This window comes from Mastacembelus armatus, chromosome 10 (genome assembly GCF_900324485.2).
Source record: "Mastacembelus armatus chromosome 10, fMasArm1.2, whole genome shotgun sequence".
Lineage (NCBI taxonomy): Eukaryota > Metazoa > Chordata > Actinopteri > Synbranchiformes > Mastacembelidae > Mastacembelus > Mastacembelus armatus.
In genome coordinates, this window is record NC_046642.1 from 4,946,445 (window position 1) to 4,964,786 (window position 18,342).

General features: G+C 38.5%; 1 protein-coding gene across 9 annotated transcripts in view; it reads right to left on the minus strand.

Annotated features, from left to right (window-relative positions):
• The window catches only part of rapgef2b (Rap guanine nucleotide exchange factor 2b), a 94,567-nt gene that overhangs the window by 70,827 nt on the left and 5,398 nt on the right, over window positions 1-18,342 (minus strand). The gene's annotated exons all lie outside the window — the stretch shown is intronic.

An 18,342-nucleotide genomic window follows, 5' to 3' on the forward strand; every position in this document is an offset into this window, starting at 1 on the left:
CCAAGCCAGAGGTAAAACAAAGTGGCTCTCTCTGAGAGCTGGCAGCCTATACAGCTACTCCACTGTCTACTGGTAGACACTGGGGCACTGACTGTGGTGTGTGTGTGTGTGTGTGTGTGTGTGTGTGTGTGTGTGTGTGTGTGTTGCACTGCTGGTTGCCACTACTGGGATGCCTCTGTCGGCGGCAACTAGAGGTAGATGAGGTGACAGTGGAGTGGAGGGACAACAGAGACTCTGTATTAAAACCCCACCAGACACACATGAACATGAAAGTCCACAGAATGGCCACCTTGTATTGTGGTTATGTGTCTGACACCTTATTTTCAGTCTAACAAGTTCAAACATAACTTCTTTTCCTCAGTTTTCTCTTTAAAACCACCCAACAAATACACATTACAAACAGCAAAGTGAAAAACCATCAAAATTTATCATCACCTCCTGTTACAAAAAAAAAAACCCCACCTAAATCCATCATTAAATATGTGACACATTACTACATACTATGAAGCAATATGAAAACAGTGTTATGAAACAATACAACAAGCTGTTGAGTCCTTGGAGTCAGTCTGAACTCTTTTTTTCATTAGGGGTTTGCCTTTATAACGTCAACACAGAAAGGCCAGTGCATTGGCCCGGGGGCTGCCTGGCCCTGTTACATCACACAGAGATATTATCATAACCACATTCTTATGTTCAAAGTGTCTGCGGTCAGTGAAATACTATGAACAGGAGCCATCATGTAACAGGGACAATATATTACTGCCACCTACTGGGGGACACAGGAGCTACATCCTCATGAGATGAATATCTGCTGCAAATTCAACTTACAATGAGCACAGTTTATAGAAAATGTTTTTAAAAATGGACGCAAACTACATGTGGGTGCACAGTAACTGGAATAGATGTGATCGGTACTAAGTTTGGTACTTCCACTAACTTTGGCTTTAGTAAATCTCACTTTAGGATTTTAAAACCTAAACAACTTTTTATACAGGTTGTTATTATTATTGTTATAAGAGAGAAACAATCAGATCTAATCTATAGGAAGACCTTTGTGAAGTTTTCTTTTTTCTTTCTTTTGCATTTATGAGAGAAGTTCCAGAAAATCCATGTCAGCTATTGATTTGCCTGGTGGCCAAGTGGTCAAACAGCACAAACTGCATAACTGCAGCATCTGCACTTTAACTCTGGAATCACAAACGCTTTCAGCCAGGGTACATGTCATGCATGTCAGTCTCTCCTCACTCTACCAATGTTTACAGTCACTTTCGACTATACTCTCCAGCTTGGGGGGAAAAAAAAAATAAAAAATTATAGAAAAACTGATTTTTTTATCTAGAAGCAAATATGAATTAAATCAACTGAACAAAACCAAAATATCTTTCAGTGACCTACAACAAACACGTAAGTGTCAACAGTAATTTTTTAGCATGGTGACCATTAATGCAGACAAGAAAATGCCACTAGATGGCAGTGCTGCAGGTTTTTTCTTCCCAACCCACAGTGACATCACTGTGAATAAAACAGCACCACTCAAACAGCAGCCTTACAGGGAGAAAAATGCAAACCCATCAATTGTGGCTTCAGTCTCAAATATTTCAGATTGACTGTATGGAAAGAATGTAAAGGACCCCATCTTTTCCAATCCCCAGGCCCTGCATTTTCTGGTCTGATTTTCTGTCTTTTTTTCCTCTATTAGAGAGAGCCAAACACGATCACCATGAAGTGTACAAGGAGAGGATACACGAATACATGGACATGAAATCTAAATCTAAAATCTACAGCTCTTTTTTCATGTGATTTACCTGCTTTTAAATTTAAAATTCAAAACATAAAAGACCATGCATAGATTTTAATTATTCTGACAAGGGATTTGCCACTTGGTACTGAGATCAAAAGCAAGGGGTGTTTGATCCAGGCTTTCAACATCACTTAGGTGAGGCCTGATTCATTTTCATTCAGTTATTTGGCTGAAAACAGGGCCTGCAGTCTCTGAGAAGGGAAACTGTAAGGAAAGAGAACAGGAGTTGTGGGTAGTTGAAACTAGGACATGCTGATGAAGGCTGCATCCAGCCAAAATTCTGCTCAGTTTGTGTGCTGAATAAAGACAAAGCTTGTTCATTAAAAAAAAAAAAAAAAAAACTGCTGGCTTTAACGCTTCAAATTCTCATTCATGAGTAAAGCACCACCAAACCCCTCCCCCTTAATATTTCCATACTAATCCTTCTAGGAACACAGGTGGCCCCCACAAGAGGAGAAACATGATGCTGTTCTTGATAAAAACTCATACTTCACGGTTGTGCAACACTAAGCATGGCATTCCTCACATATTATAAATATTGCCAGTCAAGCCCATTTATTAACTTCCCCACTTATTTCCTTGATGTAGCACAAAATGTCATCACTTTACACCTTCATTTGTAAGACAGATGGTTGCAGTGCAATGCAGTCAAACAAGTGGAGGTATTTCCTCTTCAGGATACAAATTAAACAATAGCAGGCCTTGTCTTCCATGTCTGGGACCTGAATGTGCACACACACACTGACCAAGACGCCCTCCATTTTCCACCCATTATGTTAGGCCCCAGAGGGAGAGGGTGCAGTGTGGGGCCTGTTGCCAGCTTGTAGAACCATTCAATGGGCAAAGCGAGGTTGAGGAAGTTGTGATGTTTTTCCTGCATTGTGTTAACTGAGCCTTAGAAGAAAATAAAAGAGCCTAAGGTTATAGTAAAAAACAAATTGCTTCACATGAGATCACTGTAAAAGGCCAGATCAGTGACCTGAAATGATAAAAAAGGCTTTTTGCTTTGTTGCAGGGCAGGTTTGATAAAAACGGTGACAAGGAAAAACAATTGCTTTTAGAGGTTAAAATGTTCAAACATGCACACAGTAGCAGAGATGATAATGATCAGGATTATTCAGGCATGGATCTAATTATTCTATTATAGTTTAATCTGACAGTCTAAAGCTCAAAACCTAAAATTTACTAAGCTGGAACCATGTGTTTCGTATTTTTGCTTGACTGAATCACTCAAATAATTAACTGATGATCAAAATAGTAGCAAATTAAATGTTGATCAATTGACCAAAACATTAATAGACAAACAAAAAAGAAAAGGAGATTCAAATCCTAAATTTCAACACTGCAATAGTCAATGTAATTTATTTGCTCCCATAAATTCCACAGCTCTGAGCTGTCCAAAACCATGGTTAGAAAACACCTTTGCTTTTCTTATCTCTCAACACCACAGTGTCTGCTTGCCAGATAGGAAGCTTTCATCTGCTTTTTCACTGTGGCACAAATGGTCAGTCCATTTATTCATTTGGCTGTGACTGATCGCAGATAGCAGACCTCTGCATGCATCTATCACCTACTGAAGACAAAAGCTGCAACCTTTTAAAAACAATGGCACCCTGTGGGAGACATAAACAGGGGCCTCAGGTAGGAAGGTGAAGGACATTGCTTCTTTGTAACACATCTTTAAAAATTGAACATCTTTTGTCCCAAAATAGAATCACACTAGCTGTAAAATGTCAAATTTTATTGCTCCATATTTTAGACCAGTAACTCAGAGTGATCTGTTAATGTACATCAAGGGATTGCGGTAGCAAACTGTAGGTGATTACGTTATATTTTTATATCTAGCAGGAATGACCGATCAAGTGCTGTAAAGCCATAAAACCAGACATGTGATGGCTGTTTCATTGATGCACTGCCCTCACTGAGTCGCCCAGCAGAATAAATCAATGGACCTGTCTCCTTTGCTGACACATTAACATCTCGAGCCGTCTGCATTTGTGCATGCAGGCCTGGTTCTTAACGAACTACTGTCGAGGAAATCCTTCTATCAAATCATCCCAATTGCATGTTGGTTTCTGCCTCACCAAGCTGCAAAATGCAATGAAACGTTCCTTTCACCTGAAAAATCTCATGTCAGTGCTGTCTAGCAGCAACAATGGGAAGCAGGTTTTTCAGTGCCTCCACATATATTTAATTACTCCACATATATTTCATTCAACTAAATTATTAATTGATTAATGGTTGCTGATTAATTTAAGTTTAATTGAGTGGTGAAATGCTTCTTTCAGGTTTGGTTGTAAGAGTGAGTATACACAGTGGTATGAATCCAAATCATGGTTTGATTCAGCATTTAGTCCATAAGATATCTAAAAGCAGTGAAAAATGCACATCATGACTTTTCTACACAGAAAACCAGACTGTCTGCCGACTCTCCTGTTTCTCTTATCAAACCAAAGAGAGGAACAGAGAAAGGCAGAGCGAGAGAGAAACCAGTGTGGCTGCCTACTGTGAGGCATATGTACTTCTCTGAGCACTGCCAGGAAACTTGCGAAGAACTTGTCTGAATGATTTTTCACACTGAGTAACATCTCACTGGCAAACTGTGAAATTTGGCAAATTGTAATCATTCCTTCTGTGCATGGTGACGGTCTTTGCTCTGAGTATTGCTGGTTCAAATCTCACAAACTGACAAACATTCTCTTCGTCATCAGCTGTGCTTTCGGCTCAAAACACCTTCAGAGGTCTGGTAGTGAATAAGTGTGAAACAGAGTGTTCCTGACAAAGTGCATGAAACTTCAGAAAAATCAGACACATTTATATTCAGTTTCTCGTTTGCAAAGGTCTGCATTGAGGAGCCAAGCTTTCCACCAGTGGGCTCATCCCACCAGCCCTGTCTAAGATGCTTATAATCTCGATCCCTGGCAGCAAAAGCAGGAATGGCCTTTCTCATCATGGCACTTTCTGAGGAGGATGTGTTGTTGTTCTATTTGAGAAAAGAGCTGCAAAAAGTGCAAATTAATCCCCCGTGACTTGCAAACAAGAATGACCTATTTTTATAACAATTGCTTAGTTATTACCCTGTTACTGCGGGGTGAGCTGTTCACTCTATACATTCAACCTCTGAACTTTACAGCAGTTGCTCCAAGGTTGGAATCAGATAATGAGGACACAGTATGCAAAAACATCTCAGGACTACATGCAGTGAATACAAACATTTTTTAATTTGAATTTTTTATTTAGTGATAACAAAAAAAAAATTATTAATACCTAAAACATTTTCAAACCTATTTCCAAAATGTTGTCACATGTCATTTGGATATGTAATTTTCATTAGTTGAGAAATTTAACTCAGTACATCATGACCCTCAGCATTCTTTTGAAGTTTTGACCTTTTCAGGTTGGCCTTTATGTGCCAGCATCTCTTCATTCATAGATGCGTTGGTATTCCTGGATCCTGTTACCGTCACAGCGGAGGGGCCGTCTTGTGTGTCAGGCTAGGGTGAGGCTTGCATTCCTCGGATGACACTGGCTAGATAATGTCTCACACCACTGACATATACATACACAGACGGTCTAGAGAGACCATCGCAGTCATGCCTCCCACCCCCTACTGCTTGCTAACCTATGGATGGTAATATATAACATACCATGTGGAAGAGTCATTTGGGTCTACTATTGGGACTATGCATGTAGGGCCTTGCAGGAGCAGTACCAGTTCTAAATGAAAATAAGGCTGCAAGTGACTGCTATTTTCATTATCCATTATCACATTCTAACAATTAAAATTTGCCTTGAAATAGCGACATAAAAATCAAAGATATTCAAATTACTTGAGAGAGAATTTCTTAGATTAGTTGGAGAAGGTATGTGTATTTACTACTTAACTGATTATCAAATAGTTGCCAAATAACCAATGAATGAACTGATTTTTAATTCCAGCTCTACCAGATACCAACACAAACTCAAATGGTGTGGGCATCAAAAAATAGAGCAAAATCGTTATAAAAGGTTAAAGAAAAAAAACATGCAAAGTACTACCTGCTCAATTGAGAGGATTTGATGCTTATTGTTGTATGTTACATAAGTAAGGTCTAATGTTGAGGGACATTACAAGACACTACACAGGAGTTTAAAAAGCAGAGGGCATTTGTAGTTGTAGTTGGGCACTATTGAAAGAGCAAATGATTAATTTAAACATGAATCAATGATGAAAATAATTGTAAGCTGCAGCCCAAATTTACACAACAGCTCACCAAAGGGCAATGCCTCATGGGGTTCATTAGTTAAACTGCTAAATGTCACTTCCATTACAAATAAGCACAAAGGCAGCAAAATCCTTCTGTGCATTTTTTAGATTCTCCACACTGGACGTTAATTTGTCTTTGTTTGAAAAGAAATGTCAGTGTCATCAATGTCTGGCTGTCTAATAAAGAGAATATATCGGCACCAGAGGCTGAATAACAATTTAAAGCACGTGTTGGAGCATAATGAAGTGGACAGAGTTGCTGTATGAGCAGGTAAACAGCCTGTAGCCGTGTAACGACATAAACAGACTACTGGGAGTTGGCCAGTGTTGAAGGGTGGAAGGTCATGCTGCTGATGTGCAACATCTGCTAATGGCAAGATATTGCATTATATTGTCTGCTCAGCACAAATGCTGCAGCATGTCTGTGTCAGTATGCCAAGTGAGACTGAGGAGGACGGCTGCCATGAGGCAGACAAAACAGCAGCGATGGCAGTTTATTCTAAAATGTGCACAATGTTTCTCGCAGACCTCAGGGGCAGCAGTATGATGCTCCAGTGGGTGCCACCGTGTGCATGTCTTCCTCTGTGGTAATATGTGTTTGTACATGTGTGCATTCCCTTGCCTTTGTTTGTACATTCCCTGTGCGTTAACAGGGTGGCCAGCAGCTGTCCTTGAATCTCTATTGACAGAGAGTGTGGGATCTGCTGGATATTTTTATCCATTAGCCTGTGTGAGAGAGCAGGTGGAGGCTTTGTGAGCTACAACAAGGTCACAGAGTTACGAGTGACGCTATGCTGCTATCAGTGGATGGTCTGGTCAAATGTCGAGGTCTGAGTGCCCGTTTTTTAAAGACACAGCATGAAATGGTAGCAAAGGGTGTCACTGGCAGAATCAAACAGCTCCCTTTCTGAAGCAGTTAATTGATTCTTTGGCAAATAGCACATAATAAAGTCAATCTAAAGGATCTGAAAAAAAATTACTGATCCAGACAAAACATTAGTGCCATCAAACCTAGAGTGAAGCTGTTTGAAGGAAAATATGCATTAACAGTTTCCAAACTCTTCAAACATCCCTTATATTTTGCCATGAAGACATTATAACCCTGCGCCATCTGAATGAAGTTGGCACATCTAGCACAAAGCTAATTAACAGACTGATTAGCACTGAGCACTGTTAACTAAGCAGGTTAAGCTCGCTGAGCACATGGGCTTCTCCCTCTTCCTCTCTGCATACGTTTCTGAATTAAGTGCGAGACAAACAATTACACTTCCCCTGCCACCTGTTCAGATGAGTTTAAGAAGACAACGCTACAGTGTGTACAGCAAGGAAACAGGAACAGCTTCATGGAATTTATTGAATAGAATTAAACCCCTGAATGATGGTGGGTGACTGAAGTGGCTGTTCACAGTCACAGAAACTATTTAAAAGCACTTGGGAGCTGTGGTTTATTTCCCACCACGGTCAGGCAGCTGGTGGACCTGGTGACTGGCTGGAACAGGAATCAGGGAGGCATGTGAATGAGCTTAACAGCACCTACTTGAGCAGCCTGCCAGTATAAAACCTTCAAGAACTGAAACACACTGAATCTTTTGAAGCATGAAAATTAGATGCATGCTGGACTGCAGATGCAGCAGCACATAGTGAGTTTTATTAAATGTTTTTGCAGGAATTGCACAACAATACATAAATAAGATGCGTGCATGCGTTTCATTGAAAGCCAACAAATTTTGGCAGTCTTAGTAATAAGCATGTCTAAATTAATGCTAGGGGCTAAATGACCTTTTCATCCCATCTGCTTTGATCCGTACTGCAGCTAGCTGACACAGATGTTGATTTGGAAGCATGAGCAAGTGTGTGTCTTCAGCCCAGTGCTTCCAAAAATAGAATTTATAGCCAAACCTCCAGCAATTTATTGTAGAGATAAAGTGGTGTGTTATATAAAGTGTTGGCTCAAGTTTCATTTCGGCATATCAAAATATATCTTCTAGAGTAAAGAAGGTGTTGAGAATAACTTACTGCTGGATTTAATCCGAATACAATGGCAGCATGATAGCAATCCAGGACAAGCTACAAAAAACCCTTCAGATTAAAAATTACAAGAAATCTCATTATCATCTTCTTTAACCCCTTTAGGCAGAACAGTCAAGGCTGAATTGAAATAGTTATCACAGTTATCAGCAAACTAGAAAGCAGTTATTTCAAGGGATGTGTTGCAAACACAATTGTATGATCCTTGACAACAATAGTGGAACATTAATTAGTCAGAGATTTATTTATACAATGTGTAATAAATTCAAAATAATGTAATTATTCATATACTAGACCCCCTGTCTTAAAACAAATGTCTTTTCAATCACTGATAATGCCAAGAAACCTAGTCATGAAAAAATTTCCACAGTATAAGAATTAAAAAAAAGGTGGAGAATTGAAAATAAAAGGAATAATTTATTAGCAAAATGTGGAAGTAGCCTCTAGTATTATGAAACATCTACATTGTTCACTGTAAAGTGGAGCATTTTTATTAATTTACTAACCAACATCAAGATGATTTACACAAAGAACTGCACATGGTGAGAAAAGACTATTTCATGCCTCAAGCCTTCATACTGTTTGCTAATTTAGAATCTGCAGCAAACGCTGTAACAGCACGTTACTGTACTTCCATCTTTAACAGTAAAAACAAGTGAAGCTGCCTTTGAAATGAGTATTAACTCTCCTGCACGATGCTATTTTAATATTAACCACATTGCTCTAAATAACACTAAAACATAATCTCACAACAATTTAATTAACACTGGATGATGTGTGGTGACTCAGTTACACCCAATAATGAAACACGGCCACTACATCACACAAGTAAATTAGAGATCTGGGATTAGAGTATATAGAGTGAGAGTGTGTGCTGGGTTAGTCCTGAACTGTTAGGACTTGAAGTTGTTTCAAATGGTCATAAATCGACACTTAAACTCATGCTAAACATTTTCTCATCTGCTGTTATTGTTCCATAAAACAATGCAGGTTTCTGCAGTTACTTGGGAACAGCTGTTTATGCAAAGAGTTAATGGTCCATGTACAATTGTAGGATCCACCTTGAGGAAATCCTGAGGTGGAAAGTTCAGCTACTGAGTTTTCATTCCATGTCTATATCACCAAACAGAAAGACATGTTAGAAACTGTTCAGCAGCTTTAATCATATTATGCTGTCAGGTTTTCACCACTAGAAAGGCTTTAATGCTGGTTATGTTTGACTTGAACACAGTAATCACAGTGATATCCTTTATACATCTAGACTGACCACAAACTAAGAATTTACACCAAAATCAGGGCCATCTGCAGCCATTTGATAAGACTCTATATAAGCAAAAATCGTCCAGTCTATGGTTTTGTGACACAAGGGTGACCACAGTGTTACACCATGACAACCTGTACAATGACCACAGTCCTATTCAAGATCAATCACTGTCCAACCATAAACACAGTCCCCGCTCACACACTGCACCAACAGTAGGTCTGCAAAATTAATAATAATAATAAATCCTGTGTCGCAATCTCAGCTTAGGAAGAAAAACGATGCAGTTTCAAATCATCACACATGGTTGTAGAGCATTTGTTGATTAAACAACTGCAAAAATTAATCTGTAACTACTTTCATTGTTTAATTACTAAAGTTATTAAAGTCAAAAAGTTTCAACATTTGATGATTCCAGTTGCTTGCAAGAAACTGGTCCCCTAGATTATAATACATTGAATATTTTGGCACTGTGGACTACTGGTCAGCCAAAGCAAGATATCTGATGATGTCACATTGATTGATGTAATGGGGAGTTTTTCATAGATGCCTGAGCAGAATGGTCTGCCCAGTCAGAAAATTATTAATCCCCTGTTGTAGTCTTGATGGTAAATATTAAGTTTATACTTCTGGTGTTATTTTTGTTTGCTTTAATTATTATAAAATGGATTGTTAAAGAGGATGTAAATAAAAGCATTTAATTTTTTTGTTTCTAATGAAGACTAATAATGCTAATGATATCTTGGACCAAAACATCACCTTACTTTATCCATAAACAAGTAGCACAAATCTCATCTATACAAGGACACAAAGAGATCTCTCAGCTCCATCACTGAACCTCAGTCTGAACCGAGTAACAAAGCCAGCTGTCCAGCCAAATGAAACCCGCTCCATCTCACTCAAACAAAGGCCTCAAAGAGCAGCAGCGCAATCATCACAAAGTTACACAACATCATATAAAGATCAATTCATAAGACCTCAAAGGGACAACAAGCCGAGAAGGGGCAGCGGTGGATGGGGATGTACTTTAATCTTCTCAGGGCAAATGGCTTGGTTGGCGGCCTAAATGATCCAGAAACACTTCCATCTCTCCTCCCTTTCTTCTGTCCAATTAAGATGACACAAATAGAATCCAAAGGCTGAAGGAGGGTTACTAATGAAATCCCTGAGTTCCACAATGGGAGAAAAATAAAACTAATTCCGACCTCTGCCTGGGTTCAATACTTGGCTGTGACTGCATCCATCTGGTCTGTTTTCAAACTGTAGAGCCATTAATCCAAAACCTTCCCCCTCAGTGCATTTGAAAAATTTATAGAATTCAATAATCAATCTTTAAAACCTCTATTTCTTTCTCCTATTGCATTCTGCATAAAGTAATTGCCACATTACAATGCTCCTCTGGCTGCTGGTTGCTAGGGAACAACCAGAGAACCTCTTTCACCAGGACGGCTTTCACACAGGCCAGATTTCTCTTTTTGGGCCCCACATGCCTCAAATACTTCTTGATCACCAGAAGGACATCACAGTTTGTTTGTAAGCAGTCTGACATAAAAGTTAATATACTTTTGTTAAGAAGAATCTCTTTTAAATGTTAGTGTGGCAGCAAAAAGTTAGCATAAGTGTCGACATCTTGACTGAATTCACAATTTGAGTATTTTGAGTATTAACAATTCATGTAAACATGCTTTGATCTGAAGCTCTTTGGATATACTCCTCTTATAGTGGCCTGAGTAATGAACAACTTTTGTACTGATATCATATGATTTTACACCTACATTGTAACTAAATAATGGACAATTGCAAAACAATTTACTAAAAACTGCCTACATAATAATACTAAAATAATTATTGGATAAAGTCCTTTGTATGATATAGTTACACTGCGGTAAGTACCTGCAATAAATGAAGGTGCAACATGATAGAAATCAGGGATACAACCAGAATTAAACACAGACCAGAGATAACACAAATCAACACAAATGCAGGAGACATATATTACTTAAAAATGACTTACTGCTTTCGATGTGGTAATCTGGTGCACTAAATTCCTAAATTAATTTTAAATGCAACCTTGGCAGTGCCAGTGGTCTCATGTTTGGAGTGTTTCCACAGCAGGACTATCAGCACATGAACAGCATGTTCCCTCTGAGCTGAGAGCGAGCCAGCAGCATTTCCTTTGTTAGTAACTAGACAACACTGTCATCTCTGCTCTTTCATGGTTTGCCATCACAAAGGAGTGGGGTCTAGTGCCTGCTTGTGTTCCTGTGCTAGGTGTGACTCCTCACCTTTTTATCTCAAAGGCAGCAATTGTCACACTGTAAAGCTTCAATCCAAAGGAGACAATGAGAGCATTGTTTCTAAAAGCTGATGGAAAGCCCTCACTTTGGCAACTCACCACATCCTCAGTTCACATTACCAGTTGGGGTCCTAACAGCTACAGAAACAAACTGCGAGATGTAACACTTGTATATAAAGTATATAAAGTCAACTAGTTTTCCTGTGTGAAAATTATTTATAATAACCAAGTACTTGCTAGAACCCTACATTTCAATCAGTTCTTGAAGAGTTGCTCAGGATGTCAGAGGTGCACTTGTCAGTAACTTATAGTTTTCTTGTGTTCAGCATCTGCACCACATTGGCTGGTCCAACTCACCTAGTCTTGAATGGAAGTTTCCTGTTTACAGAATTCTCTTTAGATACCACCCAAATCCTTTCACTTCACTTGGACTAAAATAGGTCTCAGCTCTGGACGGACGGAGATTCCAGGGCATATCCTGAGGATGTTTTACAATAGAAACCTGGAAATCCACTGTGATTTTTAGGACTTCAGTCACAAGGTGTTTGTTGCTTAGTATTGCATGTTGATTTTGGTATTTGAGATAAACAATTTAAATGCCATTTCTTAAAATTGGATTATCATTGAGCAGAAAACCGATCTGCAACAATATGTAATTTTTTATTGTCATATGTATGTAAATCTTTCTCACCTGAAAACACGGTCTGTAAATTACCTTAGACCTTCCCTGATATATGGTCATTGTCTTTTCAGTAAAGTGGCTATGCTTATTTATCTGTTCTTATTAAGCATTTTCTGCTATAAAATGAAGCTAGAAGTTAGACTGTAATTCATGTGGCACAGGGCTATAATACAAGCCTTTGTTTGTCTGCTTGAGATATGTACTACTGTAGTTGGTACAATTTAAATTAAAGTTATTTCCAGTGTAGTGATAATATAACTGGTGTGATTTTAACTGATTGTGACAGGCAGAAGCTGGTTGTAACAGGGAGTCATTGTGTGGTCCTCACCACACTTACTGGTAGATTCAAAAGTGCCCAAGCCTACAGGGAAGCATGCATGAGTGGCCTGCATCTTTCCCTCCAATTACAATCCAATACAGTCTTCATTTAGGCCAATAAAAACACACCCACAGGCCATCAGACCAACACAAGCTGGCAGTGCAACAAAAGCATGAGAACGTTGTCCCAGTGTGAACCACATGTGTCATGACACTTAGAAAACCTAAGTACTTAAAGTCCAGAGTTAAATATACACACACATCACAGTCTTTTCAGATGACATCTATTTAAGCAATTGGTCTAAATGTCCAAGAACTGAAATTTGTTTAAACAATCACATTAATTCATCATCTATGCCACTCAAGCTTCTTCATAATTAAAAAAATAGCTTACAGAATAAATACAAACCACGAAGAATATAAATTACTCTAGGATTTTTCTGGTCATGTGTAAGTGTGTAAGTGTTTCACAGCGTTGTAGAGGTTTTTTTCCTCTTTATCCCCGACAGAAAACTGAATTCATTCCTTATAGAGTACAGGGACAATTTGAGCAGTTTTCTAAGAATCAAAAATGTGACTTTCACAAATTGGTAGCTATAAATTTAATATCTCAAGCATGTGTTTATAAGAAAGGTAAGAAAAAAAGCCCAACTTACGTCACTGTATCAGATATGCATCGCTTAAAAAATGAAAGTTTAAGATCATATTTTTAAGTATGAATAAATGGCAAGAAGTCACTATAAACGACATGACACATGTATATGAATTTGAAACTTGTGTGGTTTACAGATTACACTGCATGTGCATGTTTTTATTTTTTCAGAAACATGTTCACAGAAATATTTGTCATCTCAGCTTTTCAGTTTGTGACCAACTAAACATGTATGATGGGAAGTGCTTTACTATTCACTATTCATACACAATCACATCAACTGTATGTATTATGCAACGGCGAAAATACACTGATGGTGTGTGATATGACAGTAAATACATGGGCAGGCCCATCAGGCTTCTGTCATTTCGACTGTGACTCATGACCGGACTGATTGATGTCCATTGTGTTGTGCTGTATAGTTCAGACTAACACCCTTTTTCTCAACAAGATTTTCAAAAGAGTGTAATGTGTGGCCTTCTATTGTAAATCTTTGCTTTCAAACAGAACTAAAGAACTAATGACATTACTCAATCACAAAAGACCAAATGATGCCTTAAGAAGATTGTACAAGCATTAGCTCAAAAGAACAGCTAATGTGGCATTATGTAAGCCTATTTTTGACACTTGGTCTTTGCTATATCAAGGATACATAACACATAAGGAGATCTGCATACTAATCATGGCGAGAATGATTAATTGAAAAGGGTTTGCTCTCAGCAGGGATGCTTTATGTGTGAAGGAAATATAGGGCCATATGGGAAAACGTCTGGCAGTGGATGGTGGTTTGAGGTCAACCAAGGCAAGTGTCAATTAGCCTGGTCAAGGTCTGAGACACAGATGAGCTGATGCTGTTTAAAAAAAATAATGCTCTGCTGCACTGAGATCACATTTTAAAAAATGATTACTGCGATGGTGCAGGAAAAGCATAGAACAATGTCACCACATCAATGTCAACTGGGCTGCAAGGGGAATATTGTACAGCACAGCAATAAAGGTCTTTCCAGAAACTTGTTTCAGAGACTACTGTAGAATATCTGGGCACACACAAGCTCTCAACTGGCATCTAAGCACAGACACAAAATGTAATTGGTGGTTCGGCTCATGTAAGCAAAGATAATTATCCCCCTTAGTCTCAAAGAGCAGGAAGCAGGGAAAAACTGTCACACATTCCAGTCAGAATCAGATTATGTTCAGGCCTCGGTAATGAATGAACATTTTCCCTGATGGGCAACAGAGGGACAGAGGGCTGCAGAGCTGGAAACGTGACCAGCCACAGGTTAGACAAACCCTTAGGGACCAATTACAAAGATAAGGTTTCAACATATCCTACACAAATCCACTCTACTGCACACAGGACGTGGAACAACAGCATTTCTAATCACTGATTTATAAATGGGGAAAACAATGTGGTGGGGAGGCTTTGCTCCTACCTTCTTTGCTTACATTCTAGACCATCCATTTGTGTTCCCACTGTGAACTCAAGGGCTGCTGCTGCTGCAGCAATTTTCATTTCTGATAACAGCATTCATTGCTACAGACGGCTGCTTTTGCTCAGTGCTAGTGCTGTAATGAATCACCTCTTTCAGCTCATATGGCAAGTAGTCACCACCCCAGTACAGTTGATAATATACCACAGTTTGAATGAGACATGACATGTCACATAAAGCTGGATTCACACAAATATTTGTCCTTCGTTAAAACAACACAAGGGATTACGGTGATGGGGGGTGTGTTGTTTCATATACCAGTGGGACAGTGAAATACGATCTGGTCCAGTTAGAGAAAAGGATTCATGTAAAGCTTATTAGACAAAACACAGTACAGTGGTTTGTTAGATTCACAGACAGGCTTTTATAGCCCTGCAGTTATCATAGCGGCAACTGTTTAATCGTTGGGTGTGATAAACAGAAGAAATACACCATGCATGTTACAAAACAGTCGACCAGGAATGTATGTTTGCATGCATGTGATTGGCAAATGCAGTGCCTCACTGGATGATGTCATGTTAACTGGCAGAGAAAGTTGAAACTAATCCAGTTTTTTAATATAACTCTGCTTCATTTTGGCTGGCCCGCCTCAATCCCACCCCCTGCCCTATAACTGCCCTGCCAAAGTTCAAGTGAATGAGTGAAGAATAGAATGAGAATACAGCTGTATGATCAAAGACACATCCAGCAGTGTAATGACTCAACAGGAGAGCTTGACCCTCAGCAGACTATCCTCACAAATGAATGTAAAATTATCCAATAGGCCTAACATGTTTTGGCTGAATGTTTTTATACTCGTTCCTCTTCGCTCCTCTCATCTGTCACCATCCCACACATTCACTTACGTCTTTTTGCCCTGCGGTGCATATTTGTTTACACTAGACAAGAGAGGACTTTCTTTGCATGCAGACACACACTTGGCTACTGGAAGATTTTCCATATTCCTTCAATATGAGAGGCTTTAAAAGAGGCACTTGCACAATACATAAGCTGCATTTTATATATATTGTTCCAAAGACTCACTGAGATTATTGTATTTTATAATGTTGAAGAATGACTAATAAATATCTTTATAATCACTCACACTCTTTTGATGTCCATGTACCTTTCAAAAATCTGTTACCATCGATAAGTCCATTGAATAAAAGATCCATACGATAAAAGCAAGCTGAAAACCAAGCCAAACCAACTTAATGACACCAGTAGGTCTAATTTTTGCAAGAGTATCAATCTCCTAAAAGGGCTTAATACAAGAAACATATTATATACATACAATGAGAGAAGCTATGAGTGCCTAGATGATTAATTTTTAAAAGGTTAAACTTAAGCAGGTGAGCAATGCAGTAGAGGCATGGTGCTAATGAAGTTGGCTCTGGTTCCTACAAGTGGACAGACATAGAGCTGTTACACTAATGAAGCTGGCTGACTAGCCGGGACATGTGACGTGCCTTGTTCAGGCTGATGACACTGATGACAAATAGCACTTTTGATGGTAAATATGTCTGCAAAATAAATTATTTCAAAAAAGTAATTTACCAATTACACTGACATCTATATGTTCTGTTAAACGGAGTATGTGAGATTTAATTTCAGCCTATACAAAGAATTTAAGCAATGATTTTACCCTTTCCCCTTCCAACTATTTCAGATAGCAAAAATAAATTATGTGGAAAAAGCTGTAAGCATGTGCAGTCATGTGTTACATTAATCTCCAAATTAAAAACTCCAAAGACAAAAGCATTGTTAATTTTATCCCCAGCCCTGCCAAAAAAGTTTCACTGATCTTTACCCTGTTTGTACACAAACAACCATCAGTGCCATTATTACAAACACTGTGAACAAGTATTAGCTACACGGACAATTTGTATACCGGGATTTAGAGATCTCTAATCACTCCAATTAATCAGCTCTCCATCTGATCCACGTCATGTCTGAGCAGTTCACCAAGAGGGAGGATTATACAGCAGATTATACAACAGAATGAGACTGTACTGCATGGGACTGAGGCTAAAAGGCAAACACACATGAAGCAGTGTGGTAGTTGTTTACAATAACATTACAACCATTACCTTCAACTCAGTGACATTCAATGCCACTACAGTAAAGAGTGACACTTTGTGTCAGCTAAGGATTTAGCGACCGCCTACTGAACTTTACACTGTGTTTTATTTTCTGCTATCAATCAATGGTATCAATCTTCTCTGTACTGTAGGTGTCACTTTTTCCTAATGCTGGAATTTCCAAAATCTCACTTAGGAATGAAGTTCTTAATAATAGCCACAGCAAGAAGTGCAATTCAATAGCACTCGTGTAATTATTGGAAATGAATGGATTATTCTTTAAGCTCTCCAAGCAGCCAGGTGGGTGTCCAGCTAAGTTATGTAAAGACTGCGGTCACTGAGTGTCAGTGGCGTCTTTTACCTTCTGTTGTGAAGGCCAATGGAATATCTGGAGCCGTGTCTCCTGAGCTGTTTTCACCACTTATAAAAATATCTCTAGGAATGTGAACATACCGAACCAAAACATGTCTTTGATATTATAATGGTGATTCAGGTGCAACATATGTACAGTGTGACCCTGAAGAAAACACATCAGCCTGTCTGTAAAGTAAAAGTTTACAATCAAAATACAGTACCAGAACTTCAATCCAATGCATGTAATCTATAGAAACAAAAGCCAAGAATTTTCTTTTTGATATTTTGCAAAGTAATAAAAACAGAAATGTGCAACTACAAAGATCAAAGGAGACACTGTGTGGATAACATAACCTGGAGTGAGCCCTCAGTAAGTCAGCATTGAAAACCACAATAAGAAAGTACAGAAAAATGCAGAGTAAGAAACTCAGAAACCAGCATGGGGTCTCTCGATAAACATTTCAAAAATTGTTGCTTCAACTTCCTCTCACTCTCTATTGTTGCAAAAGTAACACAGATATGATTCTGGTGAATGATATCACTTTTGCAGGCAAATTAATACTTTTTTCATTATACCTCCGAAAGAATAATGTATCTTAAAGACTAACAGTCTTTTAATGGTACTGAAAAACTAAATCAGACTGCTGACTCAGTTTTTAGCACAACATTATTCTCTAGCTTCAATTTTTTTTTTTTTTTTAAAACATCAAAATGATTCCAATGGGCTCAACATGCAGAACTTAGATTTGGGAAAAGAGATCAGTGGTGTTGGGCTTGTACTTTATTGTAGCTTGATCTTAAATTCAGAGAAAATTGTTGGATTGATGAGTCTTTTCTTTATATTATGAACAGACATTTTCCAACAAGCTTAAAATCAGCAAAGGGTTATGGCTTTTAGTGTCAGTCCTTCTGAGCTCATCATATTTTGCATCACCACTCATTAATCATACTGAGAATAAACTACAGCACAATAGACAAAGTTTTCTTCTGCCTCAGTATCCTTAATAGACCAGAATGCAATGCAGCTGCAAATTGCGTGTTTGCATATCTGTCTTTGGAATACAACCAAGTAGGACATATCATATGTCAGAAAAGATGCAACTTGAAATGCAATTATCACCCTTTTATAAAAAATAAAATAAAATAAAATAACA